This window comes from Channa argus, chromosome 22, assembly GCF_033026475.1.
Source record: "Channa argus isolate prfri chromosome 22, Channa argus male v1.0, whole genome shotgun sequence".
NCBI lineage: Eukaryota > Metazoa > Chordata > Actinopteri > Anabantiformes > Channidae > Channa > Channa argus.
The window spans coordinates 12,487,026-12,501,974 of record NC_090218.1 but is presented as its reverse complement, the minus strand read 5'-3'; positions in this window follow the sequence as shown (position 1 = coordinate 12,501,974).

Below are 14,949 nucleotides of genomic sequence, written 5' to 3'. Positions count from 1 at the left end.
CTTGGTTAAACCCCTGAAAAGATTTTAGTTTCAACAGATTTAACACATGAATATTTCTATTCTTTAGGTGGGAACTGAACAGAAAAGTAGATTCACTTCCCGCAACAGATTCTGACACACAAACACAATCCTCTTCGAATATTAAAATATCATGATGAGCTGTTTCAAATCCCACTGAAGATCATTGCAGTCACCAAAGAAACAAGTGACATTAAGCAGGTACTGAATTTTAAGGTGACTTTTTTATTAACTCTAACATCTTATTTTTTATTTAACCTCAGTGTTTGTGCATTTCTAATCCTGTCTTTTCCAGTGCTTACTGTACAAAATGAATCTGGCCGCCATTTTGGCTCCATGGTAAGAAACAGTATCTGCAATTTTGTTGCCTGTCACCAGAAGAGGGGACATTTTAACATCTACCTGAATCCTTACACAGTGGCGCTATCGGGTCGCATGAAAGGCCAGAGACAAACGGCCTGTAGAGGTGAGGGTTGAAGACGGAGGACAGGTGGGTTCACTGTTTACTGTAAATCAGCTGTTGCTCCGTGGCTGAAACATTGACCAGTGGATTTGGCCGCAGTCGTCTGTGCAGCTGTTAGTTGCCCTTCAGCATGATATTTAATCTGAGCTGTGTCAGGTCATTTTTAAAGGGAGAGAACGTGAAGCAGGTGAATATAAAGCTGAGACAGAAATAACCATAATAAACAGTGGGACACCAACAACATACAAACTTTACACATCAGCGGTTTGTAAAGCAAACATGGCCACGTGCGTCGCTCTGCGTCGTAAGTACATTTACAGCCGCTCGTACTCATTTCGTTTCGTGAGGACTGAGGGTGAGTTCTTTCAAGTGTGTGATAGTGAGCTACAGAAGCAGAAGCTGATCAAGGTACTTTTCTATAATAAATAGCAGAGAAAAAAGTGACTTTTTAGACTCAACTTTGATTTTTCTCATTATTTAACATCTTAGTCACTAAGCTGCGTTGTGTTGTGACATTTAAGAACCGTGCTAGATAAATGCTCGTGACTCATTGTAGTAGCTCTGCAAATACTCCATTGGAATTGATCTGGGACTGTGTGTTTGTTGATCTTATAACTGTTTTACTGGAACATCCAGTAAAAACGGGTCGTGACCTCAGAGTTTCCCACGTGTTTGAAGACAGCTCCTCTTGGAGAACTTCCATTGGTGAAAAAAAGTGCAGCCATGGATCTTCATTTACACTTTGTACATCACCACGAGACATTGTTTCCAAGTGGGCTACTGCTGCACCACGAGTCCGGGCAAACCTCCAGGCTGCACCGCACTGACTGGGTCATGGCTCAGTAAAGAACGTAAAACAAAGGCGACAATTACAATAAAATAGTCTCATGTTTTATTCGCTTACAACAAGACTGTATTACGGTAAAGAAAAATTAGTTGCTACGAGTTGCTGGTGAGAAAAATCACCTCATCAATCCACTGCAGTTAAGCAAATCCCATGAGAACAGAAATTCTTCTGCAATCTTCTATCAAAACAGATATGGTGTTTCAATAAACAGAGCAACTTTCGCTGTAAAGAACGAAAAATAAGACGCACTTTCACTGTTGGTGAACATCTGTCAGTCTTTTTTGAAGGTGTGTCCTGCTCTTCTGGCCCCAGTCGGGCCCCCAGGGAAACTTTTCAGTGCTAGTTAAAGCAGCACTAGTTAAAGCATTTAGTTAAAGCAAATCAAAAGAAGAAACCAGTAGTTTGATGAGTTGCAGGCTCGGTACAGTTATTGCCAATCAAAGAATAGGTTTTATTTACTTTACTGTCCTTCAAAACTATTCCAATACTGTTCCAATACTTTTGCTCACCTTTAATCTGGGTCATCTGATACAAATGCTGCTTGCTGTTCTGTGTTATTTAATATATTTGATACAACACATTTGATCTTTAGTGTGCAGCTAAAACAAATTAAAATTTTTTGAATTACTGAATTAAATTAAGTTTATCAATTTACAGTATGTGCAGATGATTTACCTGGGAAATGAATTTCTGTAATGTCCTTTTGAAATTGTCCAACAGAGGCAGAGGAACCAAACCTCAGGTGCTTGTCGGGAAAACTGGAGTTGGAAAAGACAGGACGCACGATCCTGGGGAGAGCGGTGTTTGACTCTTGGCTGTCTCCATCCACAGGGACGACATGCTGTCAAAGGGAGACAGCAATCTTTGACGGTCAGAGACTGCTGTCATGGATACTCTGGGTTTGTTTGACACCAGGAAATCTCAAGAGGAGGTGAAAACTGAGATTGCTAAATCCCAGATTGCTGCTCCTGGTGCTCACGAGATCCTGGTTGTTCTCCAGCCAAACAGATTCACACAAAAAGGATAGGACACAGTGAGGAACCCTCAGAGGATGTTTGGACCGAATGCAGCATATTACACTACGGCCGGTTTCACTCATGGAGATGAGCTGAATGCAGCTGGACTCTCCATCCAGCTCTATATGGCTTCATTGGCCAGTGCTACGGATGGTACCATGTTTTTAACAACAAAAGCCAGGATCCCTATCTAGTCAGAGGGCTGCTGCATAGATCGATGCCATGGTTCAGAGAAATGGAGGTGGCTGCAAGATGTTCCAAGACATCAACGGAAACCATACAAGCCACAGCCAATGTGTTCAGAGAGAAAATCCACATTTGTCCACATCCACAGACATAAGCAGTTGTACAACCCAGTTGTCCTTGATGCTGCAGTGAGTGGAGGGTTTTTTTTGGGGGGGGGGCACAATTAGGTGCACAAGTCGGACTTCTGTTCAGTCCAGTGGGATCTGCAGTGGGTGGTGCAGTGGGATCTGCAGTGGGTGGTGCAGTGGGATCTGCAGTGGGTGGTGCAGTGGGATCTGCAGTGGGTGGTGCAGTGGGATTAGCAGCAGATCCGTTGCTGAAGCAGTGAGTGAGAAGTGCATCATGCAGTGAATCTTTAGCTGCAGCTAAACTGGAGACACAAGTGTGTTTGTACGTTTTATCTGCTTACTGATTCAAATTTCTAGTTGTTATTGTCAGAATCCTTAAGTCAAGAGTCAACTCACATCTAACATGGTGGTTTGTACCATGTTAAGCTTCTTAGCTTAAGGGGGTTTGGTGGGTCAGTGGTAGAGCATTGGATTGGGATGCAGAAGGCTGCAAGCTTGAATCCCACCACACCAGGTCTGGCCTCACCCAGACACGAAGGGCAGCCCTGCTTTCTTTTCTGAGCAGAGATAAAAAAGTTGGGAGGGTTATGGCAGGAAGAGCATCCAGCAGAAAAACTCGTGCCAACTCAACCTGCGGTAAACGTTCGGTTTGTCCCCGAAAGCCGTTGATCTTTAAGCTTCTTAGCTGCACTGCGACAATTTAACGGGTTCTTAAATTCAAAGAGTTGCCAGAAATGTTCAGTTAAATAAAACGGGACACAGCAAACCTTTGAAATGTAGAAAACCACGAGCAAACAAAAAACTAACATCAACCAACCTAAGACAATTTACACAGTGTCAATATCTAATCTAAATAACATTTATTGTGTATTGTGACTTTAAGTAAAATGTTAAAGCACAACAATTAATTTACCAGCAAATACAAATGAATAATGATCAGTGTCGACAGCCAAAGTGAAACCAGAGCTGGAAGAAACCTCAAAACATTGTTTAAAGGTAAAATCTCAGCCTTAAATGTTTGTCACATATCTACGCAAGTCCAGGATTTTTTCAAAGAACATTCTGATACAGATACATTAAGGAACGATTGTAGTTTTGTTTAATGATTAATAAACACGCTGTACCTATAGTCAACCGTATTATTATTATTATTATTTTTTAACCAAAGTAACTTAACCAAGAGTCTAAATGGGACCATAGCAAACACTAAATGGATGCTGTTGTGTTAGATCAGATATTTTGGTGCTGACATCAATCACAGTAAAAGTTAAACTGTATAGAAACAGTTTGTGAGGGACAGGGTTTTGCAGGACTGTGAATTTAAATGATTAAGGCCAGATGTGCATGTTAATGCATAGACATGATTATTATTTACTAATGTAAACATGAATTATTATTATTACAGAATTTTGCTCCTCCTATCTGCTGTCCACAGTCAGGACACCTCTGCCTCCATGTAGTAAATGACTGTAACATTTTGAGCTTGTGCATTTAAGTAAACTCTAATTTTAAAAAGTTATTTGTTCGATTTCCTCCCGGGTGCAGTTTGTCCTCCTCCGCTCCAGCTGGAGCTGAGTTATGGTGGAAAGCAGCAGCCGCTCGTACAGCCGGTGGGAGTTTCACCGCTGATGGATGGAGGAGGACGAAGGAGGGAGGAAGAGGAGGAGAGGGAGTTTTCTTCTGAGAGGACAACACACCGTCTGGTGTTCTACTGCTTTTTATGATTTAACTGCTATGATTTATGTGGAATATTCTTAAAGTAGCCATCAGATTTCTGATGATGGTAAAACAGATTTATTGAGTTTATTCAAATTTGCCTTTTTGCTAAATGTCAACAACGTTAGAATCGACAAAATGTAACAGGCGAAAGTATAACTCTGCTTAAAAACATAAAAATGTGCATAAACTTCTGCAGAAACAAATTGGATTTTTATTCTTTTGTATACTGAGCAGTTGTCACGTTATGTAACTGGCTGATTCAGAGGAGAACACGGCAGATTTACTGATGAAGATGAGGATGGTGAGCAGCAGGTTGGGGTCAGGACGAAGAGGCGGAGGGTGACCAAGATGATAATGAAGAAGATGTGATCCAGCTGGAGACGGAAGATCATAAATCACAGTCTGAAATCAATTTTTTTCACTTAGGAGACACACACACACACACACACACACACACACACACACACACACACACACACACACACACACTGCAGACTATTTTTAATCGGAGACATTTGGGAACTTTACAGCAGTGTCCATTTTTCATCAGTGAGTCCTCCTCCTTTTTCTCTCCGTCTACACTTTTTAATCTCCATCTTTAGTTTAAGCTCAATCACCACAATTTGTAAAATGTTCATAAAATCTAACTTTTTAGAAGTGATTTCTGGTTAAGTTTCATTTTAAAGGAGCAGAAAGAGACATTTGTAGGAGATTCAACCTGTCAGTGGATTATGCAGTGAAAAGCAGAAAGAAACTCCAGCGGCATAAATCATTTGAATCTCAGCTGAGAAGCAAAGGAAGGAGGAGGTCGGACTTGGGTGGTGAAATTTCCCTGGAGGCAACAAAAAAAACCAAGTGGCCAGAAAGCTGCGTTTATCCCCCCTCTGATGTCTGTGGACGACAAGATCTTTGATGTTTCCAAACGTCAAATTTCCGGACGGCACAAACCCATGTGAACTGTAGGTTAATTTACACGTTTGCTACTGGTTAGAAAAGTTCTTCAACCCTCAGGAGAGTGTGTTGCGTCTGACATAGAGGATCTTTGTCAACATGGAAACAAGCGTAACCACGATACAGATGTGAAAAAAAATCACGTTTTGATTTTTACCCTAAGTCATAAACACAACTGTGAAATGATGGGTTGAGTTTTCAGTCCTGTTGTTTAACCTCCTTCCTCCTCACTCTCTGAAACCTCATCTCCTAGTTATATTTATTTAAAATCACCAAATTTAGAGACAGATGGACTTTGCAGCACAGGACATGTACTTCACAAAGTGGAATGGAAGTAAAAAGTTGCATTAAATGAAAACATGTACTTTATCACAGTACTTGTGTAAATGTACTTAGTTACATCCCAACGCTGCTGCTAACTTACGTGAGATGATGGTTTAAAAAAAGAGACTGCATTGATTCAGGATTTCCTTTTAAGGAAAAGTCTCAAATGTAAATGTTCAGACTGAATTAAAGACTCTGCAGTCTTCCTCTCTGTCTCTCTCTCCGTCTCATTGTTGGGTCTCGGCCACAGACACAAATTGCTGACGAGCAAACTCAGAAAGTCCTTGTCTCTCTGCAGAGAGAAAAAAAGGACAAATTGAAGGAGACATTTGTGCTTTGACTCCGAGTCTGAGGATAATATTCAAACTACAATTCAATTGAATTCAATTCAACTTTATTAAAAAAGGCACCAATTTACAACAAAGTCATCTCAGACAATACAAAGAGACGGACAATTGAATCATCTGATTCTGAAAATGCCACTGAAGAAAAGATATTTACATTAAATACACAATAAAGTGTCCACCCTCTGGAATAAAAGCTCCTCACACAGACTAAATGTCTCTGTAACATCACTGCTGTTGCTCCGTGTTTACATGCTGCAGATCAGATTTCTCCTTTGCCCTGGACTCACTTTGGACGCATGGCTCATGTTTTTTTCCCCTGTGGTTCTGTTTGTGTTAGTTTCAGTTTCACTTTAACTTGTTATAAACACGAGGAGGCATCGCTCCATGTGACCATCTCTGCTTTCATCCAGACACTTCACTACTGTCCCCATATGGAGACATTTGTCCAGGTCACCTATTTACATGCAGCACTGTCTCCTAAACCACAACCAGGGTCACATTTGTGTGGGAAACACGAGGCACTGGATGCAGCAGGATGGACGAGGACGGGCTGATGGTGGGTGTCCAATGTGCAGGACTGTTGCACCACAGATCCGAGTTTGACTCCATTGACTTGTGTGTGGATACGTTTAGCCAATAAAAGCCCTTTGGTTAAGATTAGAGAGTTTTATTTAAAGGTTAATAAACACACAGGGACTGAAGTTTCTCTATTAGTCCAGATCACAATCTTCCTCCAAATACAACCATAAAACAGTTTAATAACCCTGTAGTCAGACAAGCTGGACGTTGTTCTGCAAGACTGGACATTTCAGAGAAAATAATACTCTGTTTGGGAACATTTTACCAAACCCCTGTGAGTTATGTGTGAACTTACAATTCATGATCAAAATACAGTAACATACATCATGTTTTAGAAAAGCTTTCCACGTTTAGAGATCAGGCTTCTTAACCCTGAATTACCTTTGTTTTACGAGTTTCCACTTTGTCTTCTTTTATTACTATAAAAAAAATGCCCCCCTCCCCCAAGTGCTTGGTATCTTTTTCTTCAGCACAACCTCAGCTACAACACCAAAGTAGTATATGACTAAATAAATACAATAAAAATCACCTGGGTTTTTATTTATAGAACACGCAGAAACTTAAACTAACTTCTCAACAATATTTTTAAAATGTTAATTATTTGTGACACATAATTCATGTTGTCAGTGTGTTTGCTGTCTGCACGTTAGTGGAGAAACAGGCTTCAACATAACTCCACTGTGTGTCAGAGATTGTCTACATTATGTAAGATGTCTCACTCTGTGCAAACTCTGAATGAACAGGGTGGACGAAGTGTCTCTGCAGTCCCCAAAACTGTCAAAGCAGAAGAGGATTTTCCTCTGCATTCACAGTAAAACCATTGACTTTGAGATTCATGACCCTGAACGTTTGGGCTCAGCTTAAAGTTAGTTAAAGGAGTTAAAAGAGATAAAAGCAGCACATTGTGTGTTTTTCCACTTGCATGGATCAGAGAAACTGAACTTCTTCATCTGCAATAACTTCAAGCTCTGGTGGTTGTGGACTACACCACAAATATCAACACCAGAAACCATGAACAGCACATTTCTCGTTGGCTTTGTGGACAGAGAGAATTAAAAGAACGTGAGTGGGAGGAAGTGAGGGAGCACACTTCTATGAAGAATTCAAAGATGGTGCCAAAATGCAGGACAAAAGTGACAAAATAAAAGTGCATCCATCCATGTCGGACGGTGAATCGTTTGTGTAATTTGTGCTTTATATTCAGACCACGTGAGAGCGATGGGAACAGGTGAAAATGAAGTTTGAAGAATATTCAGCAAAACGGAGCCTGTGTGTTACTCTGAGCCCTGTTCTGACATTAAGGGTGGAGACTTTATTGTGGGTGAATTACTTTAAAATGAGACGTTCATTTATGTTTTATATGTTTTCTGAATTGTGTGATCTCACTGACACAAACGTGGAACATGGTGTGTGTGCTGCTCCGTCATCATAGAGCTACTGATGATGGACTGAGGATTTGTTTTTGTGCTGAAAGTCATCAGAGCAGCAGACGACGACAGAGGAAGGTGGAAATTAAAATCAATTTGTTAAATTGAAAATAAATGTATTCAGACCCACTTACTGTTGCAACACAAACCTTTTAAACAGTAAAAATCTCTTTATCATCAGTGATTTATATGATAAATCATAATACATATATGATGTGTAAAAACAGCACATCTATAGGTAGATGAACTGTTGTGGACCTGTTCAAGCTTAAAAGGATTTTACAAGACCCAAGAGATCCAACATCTCTCGTGTTAACAAAATGATCAGATAACCTGTTAATCTGTGTGTGAACAACGGGAACAGAGTCACATTTGCTAATTGTACCGTTTCATTCAACAACAACTTCCGCTTGTAAACAAAAGCACGTGGACGACTGTTTTTTATGACTCGTGAAAATGTGATTCTCACTCAGCAACAGTAGAAAAATCACAAGTAACAAATCATGTTAACTGGGGCTTTAAATAATCATCTACTGGACAAAATCAACGGTAACCTGGTTAAATTAATTCTGTTTCCTCTCATGACCTCGAAACTACATCTGCACAATCAGGTCTCAACATTGACCAGAACATCTGCTCCACACAGGAGATTCATTCATCCATTATCTTCCGCTTAGCGTGAGTCCTGTCGCAGTTAGACATCCCTCTCCCCAGCAAAGTTTGCCTGCTCCTCTGGTGGGCACCAGGAGACCTTCTTATTAAATGCCTGAACAACCTCAACTTTGCAGGAACTTTCCAGCCGTTCTTTGCAGGAAGCTCAGTTTGGGAGTTTGACTTGGGATTGTATTATTTCAGTCAGGAGGTTTGGGTCATAGGTGAGGGTTGGAACTTGAGCTTTGCCAGAAACAACGGTTCGGTATAATATCCACATTACTGCGGATGCTGCACCAACCCGCCTGTCAATGTCACGATTCATTTAACGACAGGAAAATACCATAAAATATCTTTATATAGATTTTAGTTTTTATTGCAGACACTGTATTAACAACTCAAAGCCTCAACAGCTCGAAGCTTCCTTCAGTTGCTCCCAAGCAGTTTAGTAATTAGAGATCACTGTAACTTTCTGTCATTATCTCGACCTGTTGCAGCGTAGGATAGAAAATGTAGCTCGTACATTTACTCAGTTACAACTGGTCTTTCTGAATTACAACATATGAATGGGACACAGATATGTGAGTGGACACTGGGCTGCTCTTTGACTTTGCATCTGCATTTTCAATCTGATAGATTGAAGTGGGGCGCTCTCCTGTCAGAGGGCACAGATGTAATTTCAGGAATGTACAGCTGAAATGTAAAGAGACGGGCTGATATTTTTAGCCTGGCAGTTAATAATCCAGGGTCATGGTGCTGACGGCTGGTATTTTAATGTCGCTCCGCATGCTCTCAGTCTACTCAGCTGGTTCCAGGGCACCTGAGCAGCAATCTGTGACTCCAGCTGGTGCTACTCAGGCTGAACATGAACCCTGAACTAGTCCCTCTGCAGTGTGGGATCAAGTCCGCAAGCGGTGCTCTGCTGGGAGGTCAAAGGTCAAAGCAGAAATTCCTATTAGAAACTATAAATGGAAGCATCTCCCATACCTGAAACTTCCATTGTTGCTCCCCTCCATGTTTCATTTTACCGGCGGGGAGAAGCCGACACCAGACAGGTGAGATGTTAAAACACGGGTGAATTCTGATCCTAGCGGCTGCAGAGCCACAACTTAAATACAAGAAGTGGAAAATAAAGAAGTACATGTACTTGGAAGAATGAGGCTCGTTGACAATTGATTTTCACCCAGCAACTGATGTTTCTCTCTTAACCAGCAAACTAGTGTCTATATATCTTTTTTGCTACATTAGGTAACATTTACTTTACCTGATCTTAATTGGCTACCAGTCCTGGACCTGAGGTTCTGATCAGAGGTTTATGATTCCCAGTTGTTGCCTCTGTTTTAGGGTACTTCTTTTTTTCTTTCCTCAGTTGTTCCACTACTTACCAGTAGGTTTTACTTCCTTAATCTCTAACTTATGTACACACAAATACACCCTCGATTTCATCATTGAAACACAAATGATTTACTCCATTTTTTGATCTTAAGACAAACATCCAATTTCCATGGAATCATCTGTAATAATACATTTTTTTTTTTATTGATCAACTTTAGTTACAAACATGATTTCAATCAGTATTTCACAACTAACTTTCTCCTCTTACTGCCTTATTCAACTTTATCTATATACTGTCAACTGACAACAAAGTAATCTGAAGGCACTTTACATAATAAAGGCACAGATATATAAAACTCAACAATTCCCGCTGGAGCAACAGTGGAGAGGAAAAACTCCCTTTAACGGAAGAAACCTCCAGCAGAACCAGGCTCAGGGTGGACGACCATCTGCCTTGACCGGTTGGGGTGAGTGGAAAGTGAAGAGAGAAAAGAGCAACAACTAAACATCGGGCAGGTTGGTAGGACCAGTAGCTGCACACTGGAAAACACACAGCTTCAAAGCCGGGGACACCTGCAGAAAGGGACAGAGAGAGGGGGACAGAGAAGGACAAAAACAACTACGGGACAAAACGCACAGTTAATGTCATACAGTGGTGACTAATCCACTGTGTTGTTCCTCTCCTTCCTTTTTCTTTTCTTCTTCCCTTAATAGTGTTACCGTGGATACTGGACAAGCAGCCAGAGCATTCGTTTACCAGCTCAGTTTAATCAGGTCAGTTACAAGCTGGACCTGTTTAGGTTCTACTCACTCTACTCTCAGCTCCTTTCTCCCCAAATCTCCTCATCGGAAGCCTTCCACAGGGTTCGTCTACATTCCTTGTTCAGCACTCACATTTATCATCAGCACACATTTTTCTGGTTCTTTTGACCGAGTCTAAACAGTATGAGAGCATGTCGAGTTCACTACAGCTGATTTGTAAAAGAGCAGAGTAAGGAATAACCATCCAATGGGGGCTTGACACATAGGGGGGCAACCTCCAAAGGATGTTTCCTTTGTAATCATGACATTTCAAAATAAGAGTATGTTGCAAAAGGAAGCTGAATAAAACAAATACAAAAGGAAAAAACACAAGTTTTTACAATAAATGTAAATTAAAAAAATAAAAGGGTCGTCTGGAAAACTAAATGTGCAATTAAAGAATTTCCCTTTCCTGACACATTCCTTCATTAAACAAACGAATTAAAATGACATTTTGACAGACGACCGACTATTTTGATTGGCATCAATCAGTGACAACATAAGCCAGTAAAGGACTGTGATACTAAACGAGGAGCGACAGACTGTTTTTTGTGCCGCAGGCTGTTTTAACAGCTGCTGCTGTTTTAACATACCAGCAGCCAAAGTGACCAATAAGGAGCAGCGTTTGTATGTGTTACAAATTAAATTAGAATGAACATAATAACTTAACATAATAAGATAAAGTCTCTAATAATTTTATTATTGGCTTGTTTGAGGCATAGATGTAGAGTGATAATGATCTGTTTAAATGAACTATCCAGACATCATACTGCAGAAATATATTTATATATATTTTCTCAAGATGTTTAATCTCAAAACATCTGCTTACTGCAGTTGTAGGCAACATAGTTGCTTACAAATTATGTGAAGCTTTGCAGGAAAAATAAACACAAAACTGAACTTTTTATCCTCCTGTTTGTTGTGTAGCTCCAACAATTTGCTGCTGCTGTTTTCACATTTTCAGGGATCAGATTACTTACTTTTTTTTTTCTGACACAAATTATAAAGCAGCTCGATCTGAGAGTCCGCTGCAGAGGCTCATGGGAAAGAAACTCTCCCAGTGGAGAAACGTTATGAATATGTGACAAAAAAAATCCAACCAGGCACATTTTCTGATCTCAAAGTCATTTCCCAGATTTTCAAAGGCCATTTTTGGCCCACGCTGTTGTTATGTTTAGTCTCTCCTTTGTGTTTTTTTTCTGCATTTGTGGCATCCAGCCTGCTCTGTCTGGCTATGCAGAGTTAAAACGTGCATTTAGAGTCGTATCCTGGACGAACCATCAGTCAGCAGTTTTTATTCCTGCCACTGAATTACAGCCAGTGAAGTGACAATGAGGCAACTTATTTTAGCTCCTGACTCGAACTGTGAAAAAACACAGGGGATGTTAATGTTGTCATTTTTAGCTCTAAGCAAAGAAAAATAATAAAACAAAATTCTGCGTGTGTAAAATAATGATGTTTCTGTCAACTTAAAACGTTAATGTTTCAGAGCAAGTGAAAATTCATGGCGCACTAAGTCAGAGATAAAGATATAATATAAAACAAAGAAAATAAATATATTTAGTTGCTAAACATCACGAGTTGAGTTGTATATTCAGAGAGGTCTGATCTTTCTGATGTTGTAGAGGAACAATCTGCAGCCTGAGACAGAGGAGATGAGGTTGGTGAAGCCCCTTAAAGCTTAAATCCGTCTGGAATTATTTGGGGGTACTGAGTTTGATGGGAACAGTGATTGTCCAGTTTCTTCCTGTCCAACTCCAAAGGGTCTAAGTCTTCTCAGCAGATAGAGTGGACAAAGTCTTTTCTTGTATTGGGCGGTGTTGTCTGTCCATGACTGGACAGACATTTCCTCATATTTATGGGAAACATTGCGACAAACATGATACGTGTACTCTAGTACATGTACAGATCTTCTTGTCCACTTCCTCTTCCGTTCTCCTGTGAATCCATTGAAATGTTTACTGGAAAGCTCCACAGGAATAAATCAGCAAACCCTGATGCTGAAGCACCGCTGCTGTTTTGGGAAGTGGGGGCAGTTTTACTGTCATTGGCTGGACTTGAACTAGGGACATGCTGTTACACACACCTACATGTTCTGGGTCTGTGAGCTGCATGACGAAACTCAGTCAGAGCTCACTGGGACAGTTATGTTTCCAATGAGCCTCTGGGGCCGAGTCACGTCTTGGCCAATGCTGATTTATTGACCTGTGGCAGAAAAAAATGAAACAGGAGCCAGAAAAATGCCAAAGCAACAGCAGAAGCCAATTATCTTTACTTCTGTGATATAAAATCATTTTTCATCATTACTTCAGAAAAAAGTTAATTAAATGCGAATGTATGATTTAAAACATTGATTCTGGTTACGGTTCAAAAAGTTTGTTATGTGTGCACTGCAAATAATATTTAGTAAAAACCTAATTAAACCTGTATTTATTAGAACATTTCTGAAGTTTTTTTATACCTGGATCATTTTAATTTCTAATATGTACAGCATTTGTTTTTATTTGATTCTATCCTGGCAGTGATAACCTTCCATGCATCTCATCCATACAACAATTTCTCAATCTTTTAATCCTCTGCAGTGAAAAAAAAAAACTGCTCAGTCATCAATTTGCAGAAGGTGGCATTTCTTCATCCAGATGATTGTATGAGGGATGGTTTTTCCTCACGGCACTGGCTGTCCAATTCTCCAGCTGTCCAAAGATTACGTTTGATAAATGATGTTTGACTTCACAACAAAAAAGTGGAAATGAGCCATAAGATGAGACGATTTTACTTAATTCCACTGAATAGCTTGAGTCCTGAAGGAAAAAATGAACATTATAGGAACAAGGAGTGAAAAATGAAGCTGCTGCTGAGCAAGTATCCCAACAATCACGGCCTTGTTCTATGTGAGCTGAAACCTCTGTTCTCCAGATTAGAATGACTGGGCAAAAATCACACGTGTATGAAACTGAGACGACACATGTCGAGATAGGAGGCTGACAAGTTAACACACAAGTAAACTAAGTGTGTGTGTGGTGGGAAGGAAGCACCAGTAAAGGGACCAGTACATTTACATTTAGTCATTAGATGCTTTAGACCAAAGGGACTGTGAGTTACAAGGTGGCAAAAAAGTCAGGGAGAAAACATTAATTACTGCTATGAGAAGAAGTGTTTTCATTTCATGAGATGCAAGTGCAAGAAAGAGCAGGTAGGATTATTTTTTAAGATTTAAGTACATAAGAAGTTGCAGAAGGTTTGTGGATAATGGGAGTGAGCTTGGTGAGGTCGTGCAGAGTTTGGCAGCTTGTTCCAGTATTGTGGCATCACTGAGCTGAAGACCGTTGCTTGGCATCTTTTGTGTAGTGAAATGATCACCTGACGCTGTTCGTTGGCAGAGCACATTGGGCGGGAAGCTCTGCAGAGCTGAATGAGGATAGTTCAGGTAGGAAGGTGCTGCTGAGTTGAACACTCTGTAGATGAGAGTGAGAGCTTTGAACCTTTGAACATTTTCCAGACTTTCTCTGGGGTGAGTGTATGTGGGAACGCAAATGTCCAAGTCTGTTGGCCTTGACATTACTCACATTTTACCCAGCCAGCTCCCTGGTGCCAAGTCTGGGTTATCTCCAACCGAGATCCTTTGGGAATAATGGAGGTAATACTGCAGAGGACTCACCGTGAGTGAGTGGGTGTGTTGATGACGTCCATTTCCTGCAAGGTCCACGAAAGCTGGCAAATAGGGACACAGAAGAACTCATTTATTGCCCAGTTACACATAATATTTCTTCACGCATCTCACACAGATTATGTTGGGTACATGTCTGAAAGGGAAATCCCAGACCTGATTCTCATGAAATAGGGTTTATGAGTTCCTTTTTCCATGCTGCCCTTTCATTCACCCCAGGAAGATTAAGACCACTTCACACAAACACCAAGACTGCTAAACATCACGAGTTGGGTTGTATATTCGGAGAGGTCTGATCTTTCTGATGCTATAGAGGAACAATCTGCAGCCTGAGACAGAGGAGATGAGTTTGGTGAAGCCCCTTAAAGCTGAAATCAGTCTGTAATTATTTGGGTGTATTGAGTTTGATGGGAACAGTGGTTGTCCAGTCTCTTCCTGTCCGCTGCACACGCCAAAGGGTCTAAAAACATTGGGACAGTTATGTTTCCAA